Source organism: Cimex lectularius, unplaced genomic scaffold, assembly GCF_000648675.2.
Source record: "Cimex lectularius strain Harlan isolate CLEC.00 unplaced genomic scaffold, Clec_2.1 scaffold71, whole genome shotgun sequence".
Lineage (NCBI taxonomy): Eukaryota > Metazoa > Arthropoda > Insecta > Hemiptera > Cimicidae > Cimex > Cimex lectularius.
Window position 1 is genome coordinate 731,997 of NW_019392655.1, and position 21,054 is coordinate 753,050.

The 21,054-nt window shown below is 37.9% G+C and overlaps 1 protein-coding gene across 1 annotated transcript in view; it reads left to right on the forward strand.

Annotated features, from left to right (window-relative positions):
• LOC106668278 (locomotion-related protein Hikaru genki) overlaps positions 1-21,054 on the forward strand; it is a 614,924-nt gene that overhangs the window by 92,045 nt on the left and 501,825 nt on the right. The window lies entirely within an intron of this gene.

Genomic DNA, 21,054 nt, shown 5'->3' on the forward strand with positions numbered 1-21,054 from the left:
GATTACTAAGAAACAATCTCGAAAGAAATAAATCGACCAGTTATGACTGAAATAAAACGATACCAACGTTATCGAGAAAATTATAAATTTTGTGAGATTCCTTGAAGTTTGCGAGATGATGACCCCGCAGTTAATCATGGTCCGTTTGACCTCGCTGTTTTGGTCTATTGTCTTACGCCATTAGCAGTGGGTGGTTATGTGATCTTTGATTTGGTCGGTCCCTTTCATAGGCTGTCTTTGTCTTTCGGCTTATACAAATAATTGTAGTTAGGTTGAATCTTGGGAGAAACTATACTATATGTTGCATCTGTACGAGACATTAAATCAATTTTTAAACGTTTTTTAAACGACCACGTCGGCTGTTGAAAGTGCGATTAGTTCGTGCTGTTAAGTGTACTTTTGCTGCTTGTAGCTGGCTTAGTTTCTGGGCTTTTTGGTGGTCCTGATGGCCTGCTAGCTCATGTGAGATGTGCGATGCTGTTGAAGTCTATGTTGGGAGTAGTTGAACCGGATGATGTTCCGAAGGGCCTCGTGTAGCTGTCAGCCACATTGGCTGTCAGAGAGCGATGGGTGTGTTGAAAGACTCCTAGATGTTTGTAGTTGGTTTGTGGCTTGCTCTATGAGATATTGTCAATGAGTCTACTCTAAGCTGGTTGAGCTTCTGCTTGTGTATAGCGGTGCTAGAAGCTCATTAGATGTTGCTTAGAAGGCGAAACATTGCTCAAGCACTGGCTCCCCCGAAAGGTGGAGTCTGCCCAACCAGCATACTAATGAATTGAATAGTGGTGTGTTCTTTGAAGCTCCCCGAATAGTCACTAGCTTCTGTCAAATTTGACCCCTTATAAGTTGCTAAGAGCCAATCTTAGTCAATACCGTTTCATAGGTATTTGGGTTTGTTACGATCTACTCTGCCTGCTCCCAAGTTTCATGCTGCAGACTAGCTACCACTTGGTGAAAATTATTGAACGTAGGGTCTCGCGCAGCTGTCAGCCCCGTGCGGTGGGAGCGACTGTGAAGTGGGCATAAAGATATGGCGGTGTAGACGACTTGGCTAACCACTAGGTCTAGGTCCAATAGAAAACTATTGGCTAACACTCGAGAACGTTCCGACAAGTACGGCAGGGAGGACCCAGGGTGGAGAAGGTCTGTTGCCAGCTCGAGTACCGTTATCGATGCCATCCCTACTGAAGCGTATTCCTGGGGAGTCACTTTCTAGTCTGAAGTCGCTCGTACACTCTTCCGTACTATCTTAGTATAGACCACCAAGCGGATTTCCCAGTTTGGCCAGGAACCAATCCGCATAGCAGGGGGTAAACTGCTCTCTCTAAAGTTAAGTCGGCACCACCCGAGCTCGCGACACTGGGGCTTGTTCTAAACGCGCCAGAGACCGCCCAGAAGCCCTGTTAGTAGAGCCTAACCAGCTTCTGCAGGCGCGCTTTTTAGGTTGAAGGATAGGACATGCAACCGTAAAACAAGGTTGAGCACAGCAACGCGTCAGACATTTTCAGGATTCATTTTTCTTATGTTTAAGTAAAAGGTTCGTTTTTTCTCCACTTTCCCTAAAGCATCAGCAGTATCAAATAATGTCCTTGCTAGATTTTGATAAAGGTCAGTAGGAATGAAATGAAATTAGATTAAAATGGAACCAGCTAAAATAAGTAAGGGGGACAATGATTCGCCTTTTATTAAGCCCTTAGTTATAGGTACATCCTCGTCAATTATTTTTTGTTTACTTCAACTACTTCAGATCGAAATTCGCTGGTGAGTAGAAGGACTACTGTATCAATTGTTTTGAACCAATGTTTGTTACCCAATGTAATCTTTCAATCATATTGTGTAACGATTGTTTTGTTTACATCCGAGAATAATCAAATATACTCCGCTTAAATTGATTTGGAGGCTCCGTGCTATTTGCACTTTATAAATGGCGATTCCTCGTGTGTAAAAATTAACACATTTGTACTTTATCGCCGAATAGGGCTAAGGATGGTTACAAGGCTTTCTGAACCTCGACCTAAATAGATCTTTTTTACTCCACTAATTTTATAAATCACAGGCTAGCTTCAGGTTGTTAATCAATTTCCACAGCTTGCCAGCGGGTCTTTAGTGTAGAGTTTTGCTTGCGGAATTTCCTCTTTTAGTTGCAAGAATCCACACATACAAATACACTCACAGAAACATACGTGTTATGCAGTTTCCTCTTATTCCGTCTTATTCTTTCTGTACTTCAATTTAGTGCATATGCCTTCTTAGGCGGCAGTAACCTGTCAGGAGACCAACCAGAATCCTGGTTCTGCTGAGGTTACCTTCAAGTAATTCTTTTTAAGTCTGCGGGGACGGCCCTTCTATTAATTTCTTCGCGTGCTTCATGCCAGAGGTTCCAGGTTTTGGACTAATTAAGGATCCGTTTTTGCATGTATCCTTTTTTGTGGCAAGGACACAGTAGCCAATGAGATTCGCTCGTTTTTGGCCAACATATCCGCAATCTCATTGCTTTTATGTCCCGAATGCCCAGGGGCCCGTGTCAGGGTCAAGTCATTGACTTATGTCAAGAATCCCGTACAAGTCCAGCTTTTATCTCCCACGAAGCTAAGGCCTTAAGTCCTGACTGTCGGAAAAAAATCGCCTGGAACGTGTTCCTTTTTATTTCCCTTGCGTAGTGTTCAATTGCTATAATTTCAAACTGGAAAAATGTACCGTATCTGCCTAAGTTTAAAGTCAGATCATTCTTCGGATTTACCCCGTATCTCTCTAATCGTTTTTGAGTTGTCAGTATACCAGTAGGACGAATTGACCTATTGAAGTATTCCTTTTGCCTACTCTTTCTGGCATTAGTACCTTGTACTTGTTGGTTAAGTATTTGGTATCGAATGGCACACCTAGAATAGCATCTGCCTGTATCTCCTCCCCCAGTTTCTATTGTTCATTGACATAGCCTACTCATTTATGAGCCTGTGATCTGCTATTATGACTTCTACTTGGATGAGAATACGGAGACTCCAAAGCTGCAGTTGGTGTTGAACTCATTATGCAATATTTGAATTGAAGAAGGAAAAACTTGTTCCGTTTAAATAATTTGTTTGCTGAGTTTCTACTATTTATGCTTTTTTCGGTGAGAGTAAACATTTTATAAGTTTGTTTATATAGGGAGATCAACCAAGCTTGTTAATCCAGGTGGACCGACTCTTTTGAAATAATCCTCAGGAACGACGCAAACAGGCGACAGGAACGGTCGAGATTAGAAGGGGGAGAGGACGTTTAACAACTTGGCAATTCCCTCTTGGCACAATTCTCACGGCACCTGTGTGACAACCGTTCTAGAGAAAAGATCTTTCCGGCCAGAGGCAATTTACCTCCAGATGCCCCTGCGCCCTAAACATATTTAGTCGAGGCGCTAGGGAATCTGGCAACATTTCCATTAATGGAGGGCCGGGACCTGGGCCTCGTTCCTTGAATTAACAGGCATCACCCTGACATTTCCTTACAAAGTTCACAGGCCTCTTGGGACCTCTAGTGTTTCAGAATGTTAATTCTTCCTTCCAATGATTACTTATGCATGAGAACTTTTTCGTGTTTAATTAATATTTATTTAACGTTATAATTAAAATTTTAAAATTCAAAATACAGGTATATTAATTTTACATCTGTTTGTGACTAGTAGTTCATCTTACTTCACTACTATTTTCGGTTCTTTGTACATTTTACGAGATTGCTGTTCCTTTTTTAAAACTTATTATTTAAAGAATAGTTTTTTAATTATGTGTATCCTGTACATACATAGGTACATATAACTTGCACAACGGTCAGCACTGCTTCATGAGTACATTTGACATAAGAAGCCATCCTAGGATGACACTATCGATGTTGAGGGATTTAGGGGCGAGTAGTTTTCTGGGCCAATGTCGCTTGAAGAAAAGGTTATAAAAACATTAAAGGTACACAGTACATATTCTTAATCACCCAGGCATTAAGGCCTAAATGGCATATACTGTCAACTCCAGACCTGTCCTGTGGGTGCCTATATTGCCTAATAACTCTGGGAAAACACAACAACATTATTCTAAAGTGGGTTCTCGGACATGAGAACGAGATGAACTGGCTGACCACCTAGCTCACTCTTGGGACCAGAACCACTTATGCTTGAACTGGAAAAGTGGCTTGAGAAAGGAAAACTCAAAAGTGCTTAGTTGTGTAGAAAAAAAGTACACTTTACAAGATATGGTTGTAATTCATACGGATTTCACAATATATCTATATAGGTCGCAATGGCGGAAAGATTTTTTAAAACAAGATTATACCGCCCAAACCTAAAAACAGTTTAGAGTGGGATTAAAGGTTAGAGAGGAAGTTCAGAAAGCGAATGAATCAAGCATTAAACAAAAATAATGTTGAGGTCATTGTGGCTGTAGAAGTTATAGACTTAGTAGAAAGTTTGGAAAATTCTTCTGAGGACTTTTGATTGGAATGGGTTGGATGTTGGATAGCTTCATGGTACCCCAGTTTTGCTCTTTAGGTAGGTCGAAGTAATATTTTGTATTTGTTTGCCATAGTCCTGTCTGATTTTGATGACGTTTCTTAGTCAAGTCTTCAATTCGGTCGCTTCAGTCTCGTGACTTCACGTCAGTCTTTTTTTTTGTAGGCATAATCCTAAGTGTTTCACTTATATGGATATCGGTAATTCCATGTTGTTGGGTCTAGAGCAAGTCTGTTTTTTAACCAAAAAAATTAATTTGTGTGCTTTTTTTCTTATTCAGTTTCATTTTCGATTTTTTGCACCAATTTTAGCTCGAGGTGTTCCTGTATGCGATTACAGCGTTAGTATCAAAGTACAGTAGAATGATTATTTGGAGATCGTGAGATGCGGTCTGGTGTGACGTAGATTTTTGAAAAACATTTTCTTTATTGTGGCAACGTTTCGATCTTTATTGAGATCATCATCAGAGCCTGGGATTTATAAAAAAGATCGAAACGTTGGCACAATAAAGAAAATGTTTTTCTAAATCCTACGTCACACCAGGCCGCATCTCACGATCTCCAAATAATCATTAACTAACGGTCACTAAACACCACACAGAACAGTAGAATTTTAAGTAAATATAAGAATATAGTAGGTACTAGACGTAATTAGCGTATAACTGGATTGACGTACCGTATATTATAATATCACATTGTGGTATATGATTTTTTTTCTCACGGTCACAATACTGACACTATGGGCGGCACCCTTCAATGAGGAATTGAAGAGCCAATAGGCCTAGAATCCATCGACCCACAGGTTCTCAAGATGTGAATGTAGGGGGAAGTACACAAGAAGGACAAGACTAGTTACTTCACCTTGAGCCATAGCCATTGGTAGTTATTTTTAAAACAGTTACCAGGACGAAAATTGGAGATTGGGACTTGACTAATTTTTCAAGAGGTGCAGCATTGTCCGCGTCTAGCCGGCCACGGAATGAGTGTAGCCCCCGTTAGGGATAATAAATCCGTTTATAGAATTGGAGTAAAAAATTGTAATAGTATAGAAACGAGAGGTAAAATCACTTTAGTATGCCACGTAAATTTCTGGTCGACAAGTCACAATTTCGGCGGATAGGGTATAAACCAGCACGCCTACTACAGGTCAGTTCTGAAGCTACTACATCAACTTTACAGACACAGGAACTTGGTACTCGTTCAGGTGAAGCCCAGTGTTCACAGGGGGCGGAGTATTGTAGCAGTTGCTGCATAATCCGTAATATGTTGTCGAGGAGATGAGTGGATCGGTAGCACTGGTGCAGCATACAAAGACCGACCACGTGCTTTTGTCCGCCATTAGCGTTAAGAGATCTCGTGTGAAACGACCTTAAATTGTATTTATGCTCTTATGTATGTTTAATTTGTAACTTAAGATTTGTGGTTGTATTATTGTTATAGTTTTGAGTTTTTAAATTACTGTCTTCTTTGTTTACAATCGCTAAATATTGACAATATATTTCCAGCATTTCAGATGGTAGGTTCTTATGGAATTTTTGATTAAAATACTTGATCTATAAATTAGTTTTTATCAATGGGAATGTAATAAAACTCAATAAGCTGCAAAGTTTAAATATTTAAACGGTACGTTTCAAATAATTTTCAGCCCGATTCCAAGTTAAAAATGGTTAAAATTTACAAGCGCAATATGTGTCCACGTTAGAAAAATGAATGGCGGACTAATTGTGCACTGGGCCATCAAATGCTAGTTAAAAGGGGACATCGGGGACTCAGGCGGAGAGGCAAAAGGAAAAAGCCCAGGTCGACTGAACATTTTTTAATGGCGATTGTTTTCAAATTAGCCGGAGAAGTGGCAGGGCTTGTTTTGATCATGGCCATCCCTCAATCAAAAGACGTTTTTCATCAAAGTCGGAATGCGCTACACACCAACCTATACAACAATCTTTATCCCTCTACTCTGAAATAGATTCGGATACTAAATGTAGAGGAAAATCGTTTTTTGACCAAATTTAAGATATTTTCTCACTACTACTGAAAAACGATGTTCGATGCACCTACATACTTTGGAGGCTGTAAATGTATAAAAATTTATTGTTACACTTTTGGCTTGAATGATATTCAAACCATATGTTTTTACATAACAGCAATTCATAAAAAAATAATGACGCATTAATTATATCAGCATTTTTTTAGGGCCGGCAAACTATTGGTCAATGGTTTTACTATCTTTCTCGTATTTTATTCGTTCTAATTTGTTGTCATGTTCTTCCAGTCAGTGATGTTATATAACAGTATCTGACTCTCTTTAGTTTATCCTATTGCTAGTCTCTTTGTAGCTCAGTGCCGCGTCAATTATGGATAAAATAACACCAATAACGAACACAAGAACAAAAGCGTAATAAATAAAACAATAGTCTGGTTTATCATTCATTCTACTCAGGGTACTCGATATTCCTTTAGGTAGTTGGGGATAAGCCAACATTCGCGCTAATAAATTACATTTATACCATTTACACACCAGATTTCGTTCACACTACCCAAGAGCACTCGATATTACTCGCGGTAATTGCGACAAGCCACTATTCACGCTAACATATTAAATGCACACACCAAAATCCATTCACATTACCCCAGAGTACTCGATCTTCGGTGTAAAGCCCTTCCATTTACGCTAATAAATTACATTCACGCTATATTCCTTGGAGTAAGATAGGGATAGAAATAGAGATAAGAGATGCGGCCACAAGGCCACCTCGACCTGAATAGATCTATAGTGCTCCTCTGTTATTTATAACTCACTGGCTAGCTTCTGGCTATTAACCAGCCTCCACAGCTTTGCCAACGGTTCCTTGATGTAGGATCTGGCTTGTGGGCTTTCCTGTCTAATTGTAAGAACCTGCACCTACATAGACCTTCACAGAAACATAAAATGTATTCTGCGGTCTCCTCCTCTTCCTGGCAGTACCTGCACAGTGTTCCTTCTGTCTGTACTCCTATCCGATGCATGTGCTTTCTTAAGTGGCAGTGCCCTGTCAGGAGTCCAACCAGAATCCTGGTTCGGTTGTGTTGCCTTCCAGTAGTTCTATTGTAAGTTTTGCGGATGGTCCTTGTATGTATCTCATCGCGTGCCTCTGTGTTATTGTTCCACCAGGTTTTGGACTTATTAAGGATCCATTTTAAGATGTATCCTCTTTTGTGGCAGGCTGCTAGGCCGCAGTAGGGTTCTGGGCCCATAGAGCCCATGTTGGCTCTCTTTTTGGCCTCTATGCCCCGAATGACAGGGCAAGGCCATAAGTGTTTCCTCGGGGTAATTGGGGATAAACCGTGTCATTTTCTCTAATAAATCACATTTACACACCAGGCTTCGTTGACTCTACCCCAGAGTATTCGATATTCCTCGCGGTAATTGCGTTTAAGCCACTCCATTCACGCTAATATATTACATGCACACACTAAAATTCATTCACACTATTCCACATTACTCGATCTTCAGTATAAAGTTCTTCCATTCACGCTAATAAATTACAATCATCATTCATTCCTATTAAACCAGAGTACTCGATATTCCTCTGAGTAGTTGGGGATAAACCCTGCCATTCAATTTTCAGTTATTGTTTTTTTTTTTTTTTTTTTGTTTCCGTACAATAATCCGATTGACCAAAAAAAAACTTTAAAATTAAGTAATAAAAAACTAAGGTTTAACTTCATCATATTAGATTTTGTTTGTTTATTCTAATAGAACTAGCTGCATAACAAAGGACAAAATCGTAAATTTCGGTCATTCATTTTTACTTATAACACTAGAGAAAACATAAAAAAAATTAAAAACTTATGTTTCATTACTATTAAAAAAAACATAAGTAAATCGTTAATTAGCAAAATAAAAACAATCTCCTTAGGAGGTATGTTTTCTTTTTTCAAAATTTTTCTACAAAACAAAATAAGTATCATGAACAATAATTTGGCAAGCCTTCTTAGTACACAATATTATCCAATCGCCAGCCTGGTATTCGAATACCTGAGCGTCGAAGATGTGATCAACTGTTACCAAGCTTCTCCCAAATTCCGAAAAATGTCGAAGATGGTTTTAATGAAAAGACTCGGCCCGGTTGGTTGGGAGGAGGTTTCCTGCGGCGTTACCCTCGAAGAGGATTTCATGAAAGACTTTCACGAGTATTTGAACTGGGACTTGGTGAGCCGGTGGCAGATCTTGTCCGAACCGTTTATCAGGGAGTTCCAGGACAGAGTCAACTGGAAAGAGGTGTCGTGGTGTCAAAGCCTGTCCGAAGCGTTTATCAGGGAGTTCAAAGATATGGTCGATTGGAGAGGAGTGTCAGTCGGCCAGACGATGAGCGAGAGCCTCATGAGGGATTTTCACGACAAGATCGATTGGTACGTCGTCTCGTTCAACCAAGACTTGTCGGAAGACTTCATCAGGGAGTTCCGTGACAAGGTAGACTGGGGCGAGATATCGAGGAGTCAGGAGCTGTCGGAAAGCTTCATCAGGGAGTTCCAAAACGAAGTCGACTGGCACGCCATTTCCAGAGGACAAGAGTTGACCGAGACGTTCCTCAGGGAGTTTCACGACAGGGTCGACTGGGTCGGCGTGTCCTGGGTGCATCAGCTGCCCGAAAGCGTAATCAGAGATTTCCAGCACAAAGTAGACTGGCACGCGGTGTCGTGGTTGCAGAAACTGTCCGAGAACTTCATAAAAGAGTTCCAAGACAAAGTCGTTTGGACTGCTATCACCCAAGTGCAGAATCTGTCAGAAAACTTCATTCGGGCTTTTCACGATAGAGTCGATTGGAACATTCTCTCCTGTACTCACAGGGTGTCCGAAGAGATGCGTCTCGAATTTAAGGATAAATTTCGCGGTTGGTCCTCGTCCGACATCGAAAACAGGACATTTCTACAGGACTTGGAAATATAGGTTTATAAGGCCTCACCCGATCCGATTGAATAATACAAACGAAATCTACCGGAATTCAAACACATAGAACACGTTAATGGTTCTGACCACGTATAAAATAAAACAAAAAATTAATGAAACAAAACATATGTTGATTTAAATCCAAGTTACTTTACAAACTTTATCGGTTGTTGCATACTTAGATCAATTCAATGGAAATATTACATGTTCAATCCGTTTATGCAACATGGTATTTAAAGTAACAATTCTTTTGCTCCAGCACTTAAAAAAATGTTTGTATCGTATATAGGGTGTCTCAAACTCAATATCACTACCTTTTTCCTCAAAATCAAAAATAGAGTAAAATTTTAAATTATAACTCGATAGGCTGCGAGAATCACCTGAGTTTTTGCAATCTAGGGTAAGACCTTAGCCTAATTTTTCCAGCTACCGCGGTTGGGCTCTAGTGACTGTCATCTAGGTCATTTCATCCACCAACGCATCTGTTTTTAAATCTAAACACACTCTCGTACACTGTTAAATATATTCTTAGGAGGCCATGGTAACTAATCTAATTGGTTTTATGTTGGTAGTGGTGTAGGGTCGAAAGGGTTATCGATATTCCTCCATCACATTTTACACATTCTATATACGGGGTACGAATGGTGCGTCGAAAAGTGATTCGCCTATTTTTTGGTACAAGACTAACAAAATAAAATATACGGAAACTAACTTCCCTAAGGTTACACGACATTTGAAAAATGGCAAAATGGAGGGAAAATTCAAAAGGTGGGGTTGAGATGGAAAGTTAGTGTCCGAGTGGATTGAAGTCACGATAGCTCAAATGGTAGAGTAGCGGCGTATCTAGCCGAAGGTCGTGGGTTCGAATCCCGCTCATGACATTGACTTTTTTATCTCAACTAAAAACCTTAATTAATTGAAACTAATAAATGCATTCACTCAATTCTATCAAAGAAAAATTGGAACAGGACAGCAAAATACTTGCTGCCGTGCTCAGGCACAATTATCTAGGGCGGCATTCCTACTCGCTCTCTATATGGAGCCAAGGAATGACAACCTGTCATCAGTCACATGGAACAAACTTTCACTACATGCCAGACATACGCGGGTTTAGGTCCAAAAGTAAATGCCCGTTTGTCAACTGCCGATTTATTTATGTTGTGTACATTAAATTAACTTTGTTTTTAATCGTTTTTATTAAAAAGGTAGTTTCTTTTTAAAAATCTTGTCCGTTTCTGTTTTACGAAGATCAGATACAACTGACGCCCGACTGAATTGTGGGTTTAGGCGCGTATAACAAATAAAGAAGAGCTGAGGGGGAAAATAATGAAAATGAAATTTTCCCGTTTGGGCGACACGACAGAACGACCCGAGGAAAGAAAATAGAGAATTTGATGAAATAAATAAAAGAGCAGCAATATCAAAAATAGTAATAATAAAATATAAGAATGGAGAAGGGAGAATAAAATGAAATAGGCTGATGAAACTCGGAGTTGGTAGGGACAGCCACCGCCGCGCATTTAAATATACATATGCTTATAAATAATAACGAAGGAACTAATGGAATAATCAGGGCTCGCGAAACAGACGGTCCATGACTAAATATTACTATTATTATACGACTGTTTTCCTGCTTACATTTAAGTCTATTTTTTAAATATTAAGTAACAAATATGGGACAATTCGATACCTTTATACAGCAAATAATAAAATACGGTTTTCTAAACGCTACCACATGATCCCGCCCAGCAGATTTACATACAACGATTATAAAATCCCGTTAGAAGGAAAAGGTCATACCAAGTTGCACATAGGTCTTACCAAGATCATACACGGACACGTTCTAACTGGAGTGAGACATCGTAGATGCCCATTGTGTGGATATCCCTAACCATCCCTAGCTTATTAGGCTAGAACAGGACATCCTAAACCTCTTAGCCAGCGGACCCCATTCAGACAACAAAATCCCGGACCCCTCTCATTCAAATATTTAAAATTAGATATTTTTCAGTAAAAAAATGAATCTGGACGGGGTTCGTTATTTCCGTGATTATACTGTACTTAAACTAGGTGCGAAGAATGAAGTATTTTATTAAGTAATTATTAATTATTAAGTACTTAAGTATTTTCATTAAACACATAAAATTAATTACAATTAAGATTAAAAGATATTTAAGTATAAAACGAAAGGATACTTTATTTAATTTGAGAATTATTTTACTCATTTATTATTTTATCTTCAGACAATTAAGAACAGCAACCAGTTGTTTGTAGATTTAATTTTGCACAATTTTTTATTTCAATTGTAATTACTGGAGAGGATCGAAGTCACGATAGCTCGAGTGATAGAGCAGCGGCGTATTTAGCCGAAGATCGTGGGTTCGAATCCCGCTCATAACACTGTTTTTTTAAAATCTCAACCAAGACCTTACATAAAAGAATTAATTGAAAGAAGTAACTTGGTCAATTGACCACTAAAACGTAAATGTATTAATATCTATAATCTTCTCAAACAACAACACTTTAATTATACTATATTGCTCACTGGTCCTATTTTTGAATATAGTTCAATACTCTGGTCTCCCTACTTAACTCATATAAATAAATTAGAAAATACTTTTTATTTAGAAATCGTGAGATGCGGTCTGGTGTGATTTAGGTTTCAGAAAAACATTTTCTTTATCGTGCCAAACGTTTCGATCTTTATTGAGATCATCTTCAGGGCCTGGGATTTACAAACATTGTTTACATATAACAATTACATGAAACGTTTGGCACGATAAAGAAAATGTTTTTCTGAAACCTACATCACACCAGACCGCATCTCATGATTTCTAAATAAATATCGATTAACGGTCAGTAATCACCACACATTAGAAAATACTTTTAAACAATTAGTTAAAATGGTTTTTCTTGACGGTATGCTACCAGCCGCTCCCTGATGACATAAGACTTGAAAAACTTGACAGGTCATATCAATCCTCGTGGTGCCGGTGTTTTTGAAAAATGCCCATTTTTACGGAGGCCGGGTTCGAATGCAGGGCCCCTGGATTCGAACCCGGGACCTTTACCTTGCAGTGATAAGCGCCGTTCCCACGCCTAAACCGTTGCCGCTACCGACGCCCCTCCTTACTTATTATAACACATTTTTAATTTCTACACCAGAAGAATATAGTTAAAAAGTTAATTTGAAATTAAAAAAGTTAATCTGATGTTAAAAATGGTCAAATGGAAATAAAAAAGGTTAATTTGAAATTAAAATGGGTTAATTTGAATAATAAAAGCTAATTTGAAATTAAAAAAGGTTAACGACGTTAAGAAGTGTTAAAGTGACGGGTAAAAGCTATATAAATAATTAATAAATTTTTGGGTTTTTGTGATATTTTTGTCTCATCTGGAGTAGTAAAATTTATCCGTTTTAAATCCCGTGAAGGGGGGATGTCTGAGAGATGGTAGGTCTCGACTGCCAACAGCTCCAGCCCCTAAAAAACAATATTTTCCCGGATAAGAGTCGGCCTTCGTGCCTTGCATATACGATTATTACTTTGTCATATTTTAAGGAGAAAAGGATATCGTTGACGGTATGCACTGCCGCCTGCTCCAACCCGAGAGAATTCCCAAAGGCATCCGATAAGGGATTCATTCCTGTATGTAATAAAGGGGCGGCGATTCTCCCTAAACAATCGCAAACGATTGGATTGCTTTCCCGTGGGTGTTATTCGTCCGATAATAAATATAAGCGGTCGGGGATGGACAGGGTGGCATACAACGCCTATATATCAGTTATAATAGTGTTCCGGGGGGATACCCCTGGGTTAGGCGATGCCGTGGCTTAAATAGCCCTGTAATGATGCTCTTCGAGGGTGGAGCATGATGCACGGCTCCTGGATTTATCGTCCGCATAAATTACGCTTGAAAAATGTCAGTCTTTAGCCTCGGGTGTTTGTGTCACTTGTAAGTTGCCTCCGCTTACGAATAACTCTTGCGTGTCGTGTGCCCCAGCCTTTGTTACACATGAGTTCGCATGCTCAGTCCCACGGTGTGCCACATTTGAAATTAAATCGCTTTGTACAAACTCCTATTTGTAATGCTTACTTTAACCGAGTGTCGTACATAATTCAGAACTGGCGAGAATTGTAATTTTAGCTCAAAATCTAGGGTGTGCCACTCTCCTCATTTCAAAATGTCCTTATTCCCTGCGTTGGTTTATTATTGTACCTCAGTTAAATTATAATGCTATGAAATGTCTGACAACAATAATACGTTATAAATTAAATAACAAATCTAACCACACTGCATTGACACAATAAATTCCACCCACTTGTAATATAACTTGATTTGTATATATTTGTATATATTAATCAAAGTTTCACAGTTTTTAACATTTCATAATTAAGTCCTTGTCTAAGAAAGTCAAAAATTTTAAAAGATTTTTAATTAACATTTTAATATCGTGTATTTCCTCCTCTTGCCTTAATTAAATCTTGAAGACCCCTCGGCATACTTTCTACCAGTCAGGAAATGTCCTTTTGCTGGAGGTTAGCCCATTCTTCACTAAAAGACCTTTCAAGATTGTGGAGTGTATCAGGAAGTGATGGACGTGCTCTTAGTCGTCTTTTGAGGTTAGCCCGTAAATGTCCGATGTGTTCAAGTCTGAAGAACTGGCTGGCCAGTCCAAGAACCTGATGTTATGCTGTTGAAGGTTTGCTTGTACCGTGAGAGCGAGATGTGGACGGAAATTACCGTGCCTTAGAATAGGATTGTCTCCTCACTCTTTCACGCCCATCTGGGGATCGTAGAACAAATCTACACTCATCTGTAAAAACTAGAGCAGACCAATCGTCCAAAGACCAATGACTGTTCTCGAGCAAATGTGAGCCGTGCAAGTCTGTCTGGTCAATTCTGGTCCTCTTACGATGCGAATAGCCTTTAGTCCATATTGATTTAATCTTCTTCGATCAGTGCGTTCAGAAATTTGGACACCTCGAACTTCCTGGAGCTGATGAATCTCTTCAACCTTAGTTGCCGGATTCACAAGATTCTCAAAGTCAAAAAACGGTCATCCTGTGGTTCTGTTACCCTAGGGCGTCGAGAACCGGGCCTTCTATGGTTGGACCCAGTTTCTCGAAAACGTCTAATGGCGTCTCGCAGAGATTCGTAGGGTTCTTAGATGGCAAAAAACGTATACCTGATGGAACGTCCATCATCAGTAAGTGCCACACCACGCGCAACATCCTCAGGACTAAGTGTCATTTTTAAGTTTAAAAATTGAAATGAAGAAAACAAAGATGAAAACTAAATACTTTATTGCTTCAGAATTCAAATGAGACTGAATAAACAGTTTTAGTTCCGTAAAAAATGAACATTGAAAAATCCTTTATCCTTGTTTTGGATTGAGGATTAAGTGGGTATACCTCTAATTGATATTACCAATTTAGAACATCGCATAAACAAATATTTATTGATAAAAACAACAGGGCAAATTAAGGACAGAATTTTCTTTTATCGAGACATTGAAAAAAACAAACAATCATTTGTGTGGAATTGTTGCTTGTCAGTGTATTTGTCCTTTTTTACGACTCTTTAAAGGCTACATCTTTTCCAGGACTTTTTTTTCTTTCTTCTATTTGCATTCCCTAGCCAATTTATTCTTGGGGATCAAGCTTTAAAAATAAAAATAAAACACATTAATCCATATATATATCNCAAGTGGTAGAGCAGCGGCGTATCTAGCCGAAGATCGTGGGTTCGAATCCCGCTCGTGCCATTAGCTTTTTTTCATCTCAACTAAAAACCTTAATTACTAGTAGATATATTTATACCGACTACATTAAAACTTTTGACAAGGTGAATTCTAAAATTTTGATTTATAAACTGGCTTAAATGAATTCATACTTTGAGTGACATAACAATTTGATAAAATAGAACGGATATTCATCTCAAATAGGCTGTTTCAGCCTGCCTCAGTCCCTCACCTTGGACCTTTCTTATTCCAAATGTTTACAACTCATATTTACTATTTTTTGATTGTTTTTACCTATTATTTATCGACGATATTAAATTCTCTCAATGGCAATAAAATCTCCTGCTGACTGCTTAGTCCTTTAAGATAATATAATCAAGTTAGCCCTATGATACAATAAAAATAAATTGTTCCTTAACTCTTCCTTATGACTTTTCATAAATTTTTGGTCGCCCCTTTTGATAAAAATCATAGAATGTGGGATTATCATTGATCCTAGTATGATATTCATGGATCCTGTCAATTTAAGATAATCATTATCAATCTTTCTCAAATCACAACCCTTTAATTATACTATATTACTATATTGCTCCCTGGTCCTATTTAGAATGTAGTTCAATACACTGTTCTCTCTAATTAACTCATATAAATAAATGAGAAAATATTTTTAAACAATTAGTTAAAATAAAAGGCACGAAGGTTATGAGGTTTTCTTGACAGTATTCTTTACTACCTGCAGCTCTCTGATGACGTAAGACTTGAAAAACTTAACAGTAGAAGAAAAGTAACTTATTTACTGTTTTTTAAACTCACCTTACTTATTATAACACATTTTTATTAATAACACAAGACGTGAAAAAATTTTCAAAATACAGTCCTCTAATTTGTGACTTCCCGGGCGTACGTAAATTTTAAATAGAAATAACATACCGTTCCTGGAAATCATCATTTGAAGATGATAATTTAAATATAAACAATCAATCGTTGTATTTTGTTCAGCAATAAATTGCACAATGTCGAAAGGATCGAATTATCCCCGAAACTTTTAAAAATGTAAATAAACGTTGACAGGATTACGACCGTATGGATTTATGAGACGGGTCCTCGACTTATCTAGGTCGTCTATTGTTCGGAATTTCGTATTATCCCGCTGTTATTCGCCACACGTCCATCAAACTGCCAATTGCCGGCAAATAGGAAATGGTGAAGTTAAAAAACAAGAAGAAATTGATGCTGGTCAGTAACGAGGTTTTTCCGCCCGGTGAAATATTTCTGACCAACTCGAAAAGCTGTTTAAATGCAAATTTTAATCTACAATGTGCCGAAAGTTTTTATTACTGCCACACTGGTAAAAATATAAGGTTTCTATGTCAAAAATAATTATTAAGAATGATCCAATTGCAGTATTCTTTACTGTCTACATTTTTGGCAATTGGATAAGGGTTCAAAGCCATTAAGTGTCTCATCAAACTTTCCTCGTTGCTCCTCTGCCTGTACCCAAGCAAGGGTAATTTCGTTCTTTGGTTAAGTTGTTGTCTATAATAATAAAACTACCTCCTTTAACAAGTAGATTCATTTGCGTAACCAGAACTTAGTCTTGTTACTAGCCACACTGTCCAGAAATATCTCTTTCAACAAATTTCGGGATAGCGGCAATCGTCCATTCCCAGGATCTTTAGATGCCATTTAGAGCCTATCTACTAGGTGGCTTAACTTTACTCTTCCTGACTTCATACAACTGCGTATAAGGTGTTTGATGGATGTTTCAGAACACGTCTGAAGAATCCCATCTGAACTTTTTCAGTATCAACAAGCTGTCCCCAAACTGACGAACAACAGCATGCAGGGAATAATGTTTTACATTTTCAATCTTGCTTAGAGAAAAAAGTATGGTTCTTGAAAGTAGCTCAAAAACAGTGCCCGAAGAGGCCTCTTACCACCCATAGTTTCCCGTTCTCATCATCTCAGTAGCAGCGTGCTTAAAAGGTTTTAAATTTTCATACCCAGGTATTTATAATTCTTGATAGATTCTACTGTTTGCTCGTTGAAGACCAATTCTTCACGTTTACAAGAGCCCTTGGTGAACGGAACTATTTTCGTCTTTGAAATATTAATTAAATGCATTTACGTTTTAGTGGTCAATTGACCAAGTGACTTCTTTCAATTAGTTATTCTGTCTATGTAAGGTCTTCGTCGAGAAAAACATTCGGTGTCACGAGCGGGATTCGAACCCACGACCTTAGGCTAAACACGCCACTGCTCTACCACTTGAGCTATCGCGACTTCGATCCTTTCGGACACCAACTCTCCTCCATCTCAACCTTCAACCATTCGAATTTTCACTCCAACCCAATCCTATTACACGACATTTGAAAATGGCAAAAAGGAGGGAAAATTCGGAGGGTTATAGGTTGAGATGGAGAGTTGGTGTCCGAAAGGATCGAAGTCACGATAGCTCAAGTGGTAGAGCAGCGGCGTATTTAGCCGAAGGTCGTGGGTTCGAATCCCGCTCGTGACACTGAATTTTTTATCTCGACCTTACATAGAAAGAATAATTAATTGAAAGAATTAATTAAATGCTTGTTAACACTGAGATATTAGCGCAGTAGTCGTACAAAATGGTCAACTTTCTTTGAACGCCCACACGGGAAATGGCCAATAATATCGTTCAAATCGACGAGTATCCATTAATATCGAGCCCTTTTTTTGAACATTCTTCAAGGCCAGCAATGAGAAGGTTAAACAACAGCGGTCCGCGTGATTCGCCCTGTAGAACTCCTTGGGCGGCCTTAGTATTTTCAGTTAATCGGCCATTTTTCAGATAAACCTGCATCTTCGTTGTAAGGTTATTATTAGTTAAAAAAGTTTTGTCCACAGTTTATTTTGCTGGACTGAGTCGAATGCGCGATGATAGTGCACAAAAATTACTAAACTGATCGGACCTTCATCTTTACATGTCAGGAAGATAACTCAGGTATACTATCGTGAATTCTGCGGAAAAATGAAGCATACTTGCCTTGTCTGACCCAACCAGTTGAACTTTGTAAGCTTGCTAATAAAAAAATTAGTCATTACTCTCTAAAGGGAACGAGAATGTTTGTTTCAACGCTAGTAAACGATAATTATTAGCATCAGGATTGAAATTCAATCTTATACAAGCCTCGGATAAGTATGTTTACCCAAGCTATGTATCTCACACTGAACGAGGATTTCGCGTAATCAGATGAATTCAGTTCACAACTCTAAAACCCCTCGAATACCGCGTACGTTTATTTCAAGGATCTGAAAGGTTAATTGTCCATATGGATATAAAGGGAGAAATTGATCCATTCCCTGTTGGGATAGCCCAGCCATTTTTGGAAAGTCATCAGTTATACTCCGTTAATTAAAATTTATGTTACAAGTAAAAGTTTTGTTTTGTTTATCAGGATCGGCAAATGTGGGTTGAAAATCAAATAAAGCCTTGTATGCCCCAAATTTTATATAAAACATCGGCAAAAAATTGCAATTTTTATACGCTCTACTACTTTGTAAGGTTAAATTTTTTTATATTTGTTAAAACAAAATAAAAATAATTGATCTAATTCAGTCCCAATGAATACCACAAAATAGCCAGAAACATTTCTAAAAAGTCTTTTTTCGTGTTCTTACTCTTGCTACATTTCTTGTAAACTAAGTTACCGGCTCGACTTAGCCTTCTTAAAAAGATTAGTCAAACGGGAGAGCCGTTTTTCTCTCTCGATAATTCAGGATCTCAAACTTTTTTTCTTTGACGCAACATTAATTGAAAAGAACTTGACAGTATCACTGAAAATTGGACAAAGCGGAAAATTTTCTCCAAATAGTAAAGAACCTTCTGCATAAACTTACATTACACTATAACATCCGTTTAATTTTTATTACGCTTTGTCCTCTAGCGCCTAACCCATCCTTACACCTTTATTTATTCACACATCGTACCTTACTGCTGAATAATGATGCAATCTCTACCATAATTTGATTTATGATGACTACCATGAATGTTGCTTACTTGACTTTCATTAATTATCAAGAAATTATCTTACCTATCATTGATTAATGGTATCATCTGAAATGAATTTATCTCACATACCATCCCTAAAGTGGTCAATATTTTAGTATGGTTTTCTATTTTTTTCGTTTTATTTATTAAAACTGGACTTAGTAGACGAACCAATATATATATTCCTTAAGTGTTTATTTTTATTTTTAAACTTTCCACCTTACCAATCTGTCAACCATGGTTTTTTCATTCCCTTCATCAGTTTCTTCATCTTGGAAAAAAGTAATTAAAAACCAATTACACCACTAAAAAGAATATTAAATGTAGTATGTTTTTTGAAATTTGCTGAACTTTAGGTTTGGAAATAGTTGTTTTGAATCACCATAGAAAGTTTTTCCACTTAAAAAAGGATGTTTTTCATCATAGTCTGTTTTTATATAAATAAATACATAAATAATTGTTTGTTTTTAGTTGTAATTATTTAAAATGTAATGTGTATTGTTTTGATTTCTTTGGGGAGAGGGCTTGTCTTGTTCTAAAATTCCACTATAAATAACATTTAGATCATTAAATTATGTTTTTAAATTTCAAGACTTGTTATATTGATGAATGTAAATCATTTATTTTAATACCCTTCGACCCATATTATGCTCAGCAGTCATAATCTTAACATTCCCATAATCAAAGTCATGATTACTACTGTGTTTGTGTTTTGATAATAATCTTGGCCTTTCAATCATTACAGTCATACTGATGTCTAATCATAGATCTGATAGATACTTGCTTCGTTTGACCATAATGCACAGTGAGACATTTTGTAAATTTTATACAATTCATTAGATTTTGTGGGCCAATTAATAACTTTTTTCAATTAATTAATCTTTATGTAAGGTGTTGGTTGAGATAAAAAAAGCCAGTATTACGAGCGGGATTCGAACCCACGACCTTCGGCTAAATACGCCGCTGCTCTATCACTTGAGCTATCGTGATTTCGATCCACTGGGACACCATCCCATGTTAACCCCACCTTTCGAATCTTTTTTTCTTTTTTTTTTGCTTTATCAGGGATATTCAGCCAGATTCAGGTACCAGTGACTCACAATGAAAGTATCTATCTATGTAAAGGAATAACTAGATGAATAAATAAATAAATAGGCTTGTAAATATATAAATAATAGGATAAACAACAACTTAAACATTAATATAACAATTCTTGAAGTATTTGAACAAGGCGTTATAGACCTCCGGGTCACCCTCTGCTAGCAGCGAGCTTAAGTTCAGTGGCCTTTTCACTTGCCCCAGAGCGTCCAATTCTTTCTGAAATTGTTCTCGCTGTACCTCATATTCGGTGCATTGTAGTAAAATATGGTCAAGGCTCTCTTCTACATCGCACGTTGCGCAGTTTGGCGATGTTCTACAGTTAATCCTGTATAAATATGAGCCGCAGATGCCATGGCCAGTTCGGAGTCGTGTAATTGTTGAGAAGAAAGCTTTTCCTCTCTCTATTTCTTGAAACCACGGCTTCTTTTGTAATGTTGGGAATAATGACCGGTAGAAATTCCCTGCTGTGCCCGTATCGTACCAGATTTGCCACTTTCTGCACACGTCTCTTTTTATATTGTTTGTCACGTCTCCGACGGTTAGCTGCACAGGCGTGGGAGAACCTTGGCTAACTGGTCGACTCTCTCATTATGTTCTATACCTGCATGCCCTTTTATCCAGCATATGACAATGTTTTTGCCTTGATTCTTTAATTTGAAGGTTAAACTGACAATTTCGATTATAATGTATTCATACTTATTATGAGTATTGAAATGCGTAGCTGGCATATCGTGCTGAGACTGTCCGTCATAATCCCAATTTTTTTATTTGGTATCCTCGAGGCGT